Raw genomic sequence first — 6,257 nt, 5'->3', positions numbered from 1 at the left:
CAGAATGAGAGGACTCTAGGATTCTCCAGAATTGCAAACTTCCCCAAAGTGCAGGGAGCAATAGACTGTACGCACATCGTGATGCCGGCACCTTTTCAGGATGCAGAGGTTTTCAGGAACCGCAAGGGATTCCACTCCCTGAAAGTCCAACTGGTTGTCGACCACCAGCAAATTATACTGGCAGTGAATGCTAAATTTCCAGGCAGCATCCATGATGCTCACATCCTGCGTGAGAGCACTGTATCTGACTTGTTTAACAATCAGCCACAAGGTCAATGCTGGATGCTTGGTGACAAAGGATGTGGCCTTGCTATCTGGCTGATGAACCGCCTGCGTGACACCCACACTGAAGCTGAGAGGTGATACAATGAGAGCCACAAAACCACTCGCAATATCATGGAGAAAACCATTGGAGTGCTTAAGCAGCGCTTTAGATGCCTGGACCACTCAGGAGGCGACCTTCGATACCACCCTGAGCAGGTAGCTCAATTTGTGGTGGTCTGCTCCATGTTGCACAATTTGGCTATCAGGAGCGGACAAGAATTGCCTGATGAGTCTGACAGTCCATCTCACCAGAGAGAGGAAGAGGAGGACGAGGAAGTGGACGCTGACATCAGCCCAGACAATCAGACTGATGCTGAAGCCATGCCCCCGCCCCCCTGTAGACTGCATGAAAGGGCCCATGGTGGCATTATAGCTGCAAGAGCCTTACGATAGGAGCTCATCAATGATCGCTTTGCCTGAAAGAACTTTGGTGTTATTTGCAAGGCTGACAAACTGCTGAGTGTGCAGTTGATACGCCAATGGTGGGCATCACCTTGCTGACAGTTAAAGTTTAAGTTGATTGAAGTTAAGTGTCATTATACCCTTTAATGTTAAGGAATCACCAGCACCAGCGTGTAATGGTGCAGCTATCTGAGCCAATACGCAACAAGGTTTTGTTAAATAAAAAACATTTAAACCGAACGTTTGTTTGAAATCATCAGTATTTCTGTAAAAAAACAACCCTTCCCCCTCTTTCTCCCCCCCCCCCTCCCCCCGCCGGTTTCTCCTCCCCACCTCTACCCCTTCCCCTCCTGACTCCAAGCTGCCTGGACGAGGAGCTCCTCAGGCGATGCTTCATTGGGTGGCAGGGGGGGTGATGGCCGAAACGCTACTTGGATGGATACGGGAGAAGACGGTCCAGAGGTGGGAATGTGCTCCGAGCCAGAAGCAAGATGTTGCTGCTGGATCTCGTGTGGTTGGCAATGGGGGTGCGGCACCTTGGGGTGCAGTGCCGTGCTCCGGGACCACAGGGAGCCCTCTGCCACCAGTGTTCCTGGCTACCAGCTCCAGGCCTCCATCATCCCTTCATGTTATATCTTATTTGTTGGACAAAAACTCGGTGCCAAATATGTTCTTGGTGCTTAGTAGGCTTTTTGCTGCTGGTGAATCTCCCTCGTGCCTCCCACAACAGCCAGACAAGCACACACCACGGCCACACATGCCTTCAGTCCCTCTCCGCTCCCTCTCTCTCTGTCTCCACTTCTGCGCACGTCATGATGACCCTTGACCTCCTGAATCGCAGGAATCGGGCGTTGCCATGCTGTTGCTAAGGATGGCGACACTTTACGGCAGACGATCATCGAGATTTAACACTACCGCCCATTTCATATCGCTCGTGGTAACGGCCATTTTCAAAAATGGAGATGAGGTGCTTTGAGAACGGGCGAGAAGCCGGTGATCTGAAAAACCTATTTTACCGGCCACACCGGAAATAACGGCCATTTTTGGGTGATAAGCACAAAAGTCAAAATATAGAACCTTATGTTAGAATCTTTATAGTTTTAATTAGATTGCTTTCTAGCTATAGTCCAGTGTTCAGTTCCACAACTGAACTCCATATTATATAGCTACTTTAAGCTGAACACCAGTTTGAGAGCATATTCCCCGAATGAATCTTGAATGTACACTTCAGGCAATTTACGGGGAACCTTTCCAACTGCCCCAACTACAGAAAAGGAACTCCAGAAACAACCCTCTCCCCAGTGGGACATAAGAACATAAGAAATAGGAGCAGGAGTAAGCCATACAGCCCTTTGAGCCCGCTCCGCCATTTAATACTGTTATGTATGCAATAAAAGTTCAAACTGAGTAGTGTTTAACCAAGCAAGGTAGAACGTTGCTTCTGCTTTATTTAGGCCCAAAGTGCCTGATTCACAAAATGGCTGGCCTTTTATACCAGAGCAGCACCATGTGCATGCTGCTCAGTGGCCTCCAACAATGACACCATCTGGTGGCTACAAACAGCATGTACATACCTGACAATACCCTCCTCTGAGATCTTTCACAGGTTGAGACGGTCCGGGGCTTTACGCTCCCGAGTTGACCGTCTCAGTTCGATTTCGGCCTTGGGTGAATGTGCGGAGTCTGTTGTGGCTGGTGGCTGGATGACTGACTTGTTGGGGGTGGCAGTGGCCATGTCAGGAATTGCAAGTCCATTTTTATGGAACAAGTCCGTGATGGAAATTCCGGGTTCACTGATGACCCTCGAGTCCACTGAAGGCTGCTGGTAGATTGGTTGGTCGTCGACAGTTTCTTTGTCCGACTGCTCTGGCTCATCTGTGTGCCTCAGCTTTGTTTGATCCATGTGTTTCCTGCAAGTTTGCCCATTCTTGAGCTTAATAACAAATACTCTGTTGCCCTCCTTGGCCATGACCATACCAGCGATTCATTTGGAACCCTGACCATAATGATCCTGTTTATGTGTTGAATTAACAGAAATCTCGTGTGACACAGTTACGCGGTTGTGGTATCCTTGTTGACTCTGTCTTCTGTATTCAACATGATTATTTATATGGGTGTACAAGAGATAACTTGGTCTTAAGACCTCTTTTCATCATGAGTTCAGCAGGCGAGATCCCTGTGAGTGTGTGGGGTTTTGTCCTGTAACTCAGCAGTATGCAAGACTAATGGGTCTGCAGTGACCCTTTGGGTTACTCTCCTCATGCTTTGCTTGATAATTTGTACTGCATGTTCTGCTTGCCCGTTGGACGCAGGCTTGAACGGTGCTGACCTTACATATTTTATGCCGTTAAGTTTTACAAACTCCTGAAACTCCTGACTGGTGAAACACAATCCATTGTCGCTCACCACTATGTCAGGCAGACCATGAGTCGCGAACATGACATTGAGATTCTCTATGGTTGCCGTGGAGGTACTGGATGACATGATTATGCATTCTATCCACTTCAAATAAGCATGCACCACCATTAAAAACATCTTGCCCAGGAAGGGACCTGCAAAATCTACATGGAACCTGGACCATGGTTTGGATGGCCATGACCACAGACTCAGCGACGATTCCGCTGGTGCTTTGCTGAGCTGCATGCAGGTGTTGCACTGATGCACACATGCTTCCAGCTCAGAATCAATTCCCAGCCACCACACGTGGCGATGGCCTTCATCATCACTATACCAGGATGTGTGCTGTGTAACTCACGCACAAACTTCTCTCTCCCTTTCTTGGGCATTACAACTCGATTGCCCCTAATTATGCAATCTGCTTGAATAAACAGTTCGTCCTTGCGACGAATGTACGGTTTGGCCTCCTCGCACATTTGCTTGGGTATGGCAGACCAAGCCCTTTGAGGATGCAACCCTTTACCACCGATAATATCGGATCCTGGCTGGTCCAGATCTTAACTTGTTGAGCTGTGACAGGGGTGCCTTCACTCTCAAAAGCATCCATGATTAACATTAAATCTGCCGGTTGTGGCGTTTCCACCTCTGGTGTGGGCAACGACAACCGGCTCAAAGCATCGGCACAATTCTATGTGCCAGGTCTGTGACAAAAGACATAATCATAGGCAGATAATGTCTGCGTCCACCTTTGGATGCGGGATGAAGCGTTGGTATTGATATCTTTGCTCTCGGAAAACAACGAAATGGGCGGCTTGTGATCGGTCTCTAATTCAAACCTCAGACCGAACAGTATTGATGCATCTTTTTCACACTGTACACACACGCTAAACCTTGTTTTTCTACCATACTGTAGGCTCTTTCTGCTTTAGATAAATTTTTGGATGCATACACGACAGGTTGAAGTTTCCCCGACTCATTGGCTTGTTGTAACACGCAACCACTTCCATATGACGATGCGTCACAGGCCAAAATAAACTTTTACATGGGTCATAATGTACCAGCAACTTGTTCGAGCAAAAGCAGATTGGTGGCTTTCTCACAAGCTCTGGCATGCAATGCGCCTCACACCTAGTTGTTGCCTTTTCTCAAAGCATATGCAGTGGTTCAAGTAAGGTGCTCAATTTAGCTAAGAAGTTACCAAAGTAGTTGAGTAGACCCAGGAACGAATGCAGCTCTGTCACGTTCTGCAGCTTGGGTGCATTCTTGATGGCCTTGGTTTTCACGTCAGTGGGTCTGATGCCATCAGCGACGATTTTCCTCCCGAGGAATTCGACCTCCGGTGCTGTGAAGACGCACTTCGAGCGTTTCAGTCTGAGTCCCACTCTATCCAAACGCAATAGAACCTCTTCCAGGTTGTTCAGATGTTCCTTGGAGTTACGACCGGTGATCAGGATGTCATTTTGGAACACGATGGTTCTGGGAACGGACTTCAGTAGACTTTCCATATTCCTCTGGAATATTGCTGCAGCCGAGCGAATTCCGAAAGGGCACCTGTGGTAAATAAACGGTCCTTTCTGCCTGTTAATGCACGTAGGTCTCCTCAACGTCTCGACCAACTCCTGCGTCATATAGGCCGACGTCAAGTCCAGTTTTGTGAACGACTTCCCTCCGGCTAGTGTCGCAAACAAGTCATCAGCCTTCGGTAACGGGTACTGATCTTGTTTCAAAACCCTGTTGATCGTAGCCTTGTAGTCTCCACAGATTCTGACTGTGCCATCACTTTTCAGCACAGGAACAATGGGACTGGCCCATTCATTAAATTCAACCGGTGATATGATCCCTTCACGCTGGAGTCTGTCCAGTTCAATTTCGACCTCATCATATACGGAACTGCCCGAGCTTTATGATGGACGGGTCTTGCATCTGAGTCCACGTGGATCTGCACCTTGGCTCCTGTGAAGTTGCCGATTCCCGCTTTGAACAGCAAGGGGAACTTGCTCAATACTTGGACACATGTATCTTCCTCCGACGACAATGCTTTTATGTTGTTCCAGTCTGATTTTCTCCAACCAGTTCCTGCCGAGCAGCGTTGGGCCATTGCCTGGAACAATCCACAGCGGTAACTCGTGAACCACACCGTTATACGACACATTAATTTGTGCACTGCCAATCATCTTTATCAGTTCTTTGGTGTACGTGCGCAGCTTGGCGTTAACAGGGCTCAGCCTGGGCCTCACTGTCTTAGTATCCCACAGCTTATTAAATGCCCTCTCGTTCATGATCGATTGACTCGCCCCTGTGTCCAGTTCCATCGATACCTGTATCCCGTTAAACTTCACGTTCATCAAAATTGGTTTACTCTTGGTTATGAAAGAGTACAGTCCATACACTTCTTCTTCTGGCATCTCGGATTGCATATCCGGATCCACGCTAGTCTGACTCTCATCCTCCACGTGGTGTGTGGCAGCTCGCTTGCTCATCTGCGGACACTTGCGCTGGAGATGCCCCACTCTCAGACAGCCTTTGTAACTATATTGCTTAAATCGGCACTGCTGGTGCCGGTGATTTCCCCACAACACCAACACGGAGAAGTCGGATACATTCCCGCTGGCGGACTTTGGGCAGCCACAGGTTTCGCGAACACAACAGGATAGGCCCTGCCATGTGTCGCTCTGCCAAACGCCAAATCAATTGCATTTACCGTACTTGCCGAGGTTTGGTTTTTCACCACTATTTGCTTTAGACTCCTATCCGTCGTCACACATGATTGAGCGATCTGGATGGCCCTTTTTAAATCCAACTCCTCCACTGCCAGAAGTTTGCGCAGGATCACCTCGTGGTTGATACCGATAACAAAGAAGTCCCGCAGCATGTCTGCCAACACCGTCCCGAACTTGCACAGTCTCGCTAGACGTCTCAGGTCGGCAACGAATTCCGCCGCGCTCTGGCCCTCCGATCGAACGTGTGTATAAAACCTGTATCTCGAGCTGCTGTTGTCTGGCTTGAGGTGCCCCCGCACCAATGTACACAACTCCTCGTACATTTCCTCTGTTGGATCACTAGGCCTGAGTAGATTCTTTATCAGACCGTAGATCTTTGAACCGCACACAGTGAGGAACACGGCCCGGGGCTGA

The sequence above is a fragment of the Pristiophorus japonicus genome, chromosome 6, assembly GCF_044704955.1.
Source record: "Pristiophorus japonicus isolate sPriJap1 chromosome 6, sPriJap1.hap1, whole genome shotgun sequence".
In the NCBI taxonomy this organism is placed as follows: domain Eukaryota; kingdom Metazoa; phylum Chordata; class Chondrichthyes; family Pristiophoridae; genus Pristiophorus; species Pristiophorus japonicus.
The sequence above is the reverse complement of the archived record's forward strand: the minus strand, read 5'-3'. Positions refer to the sequence as shown.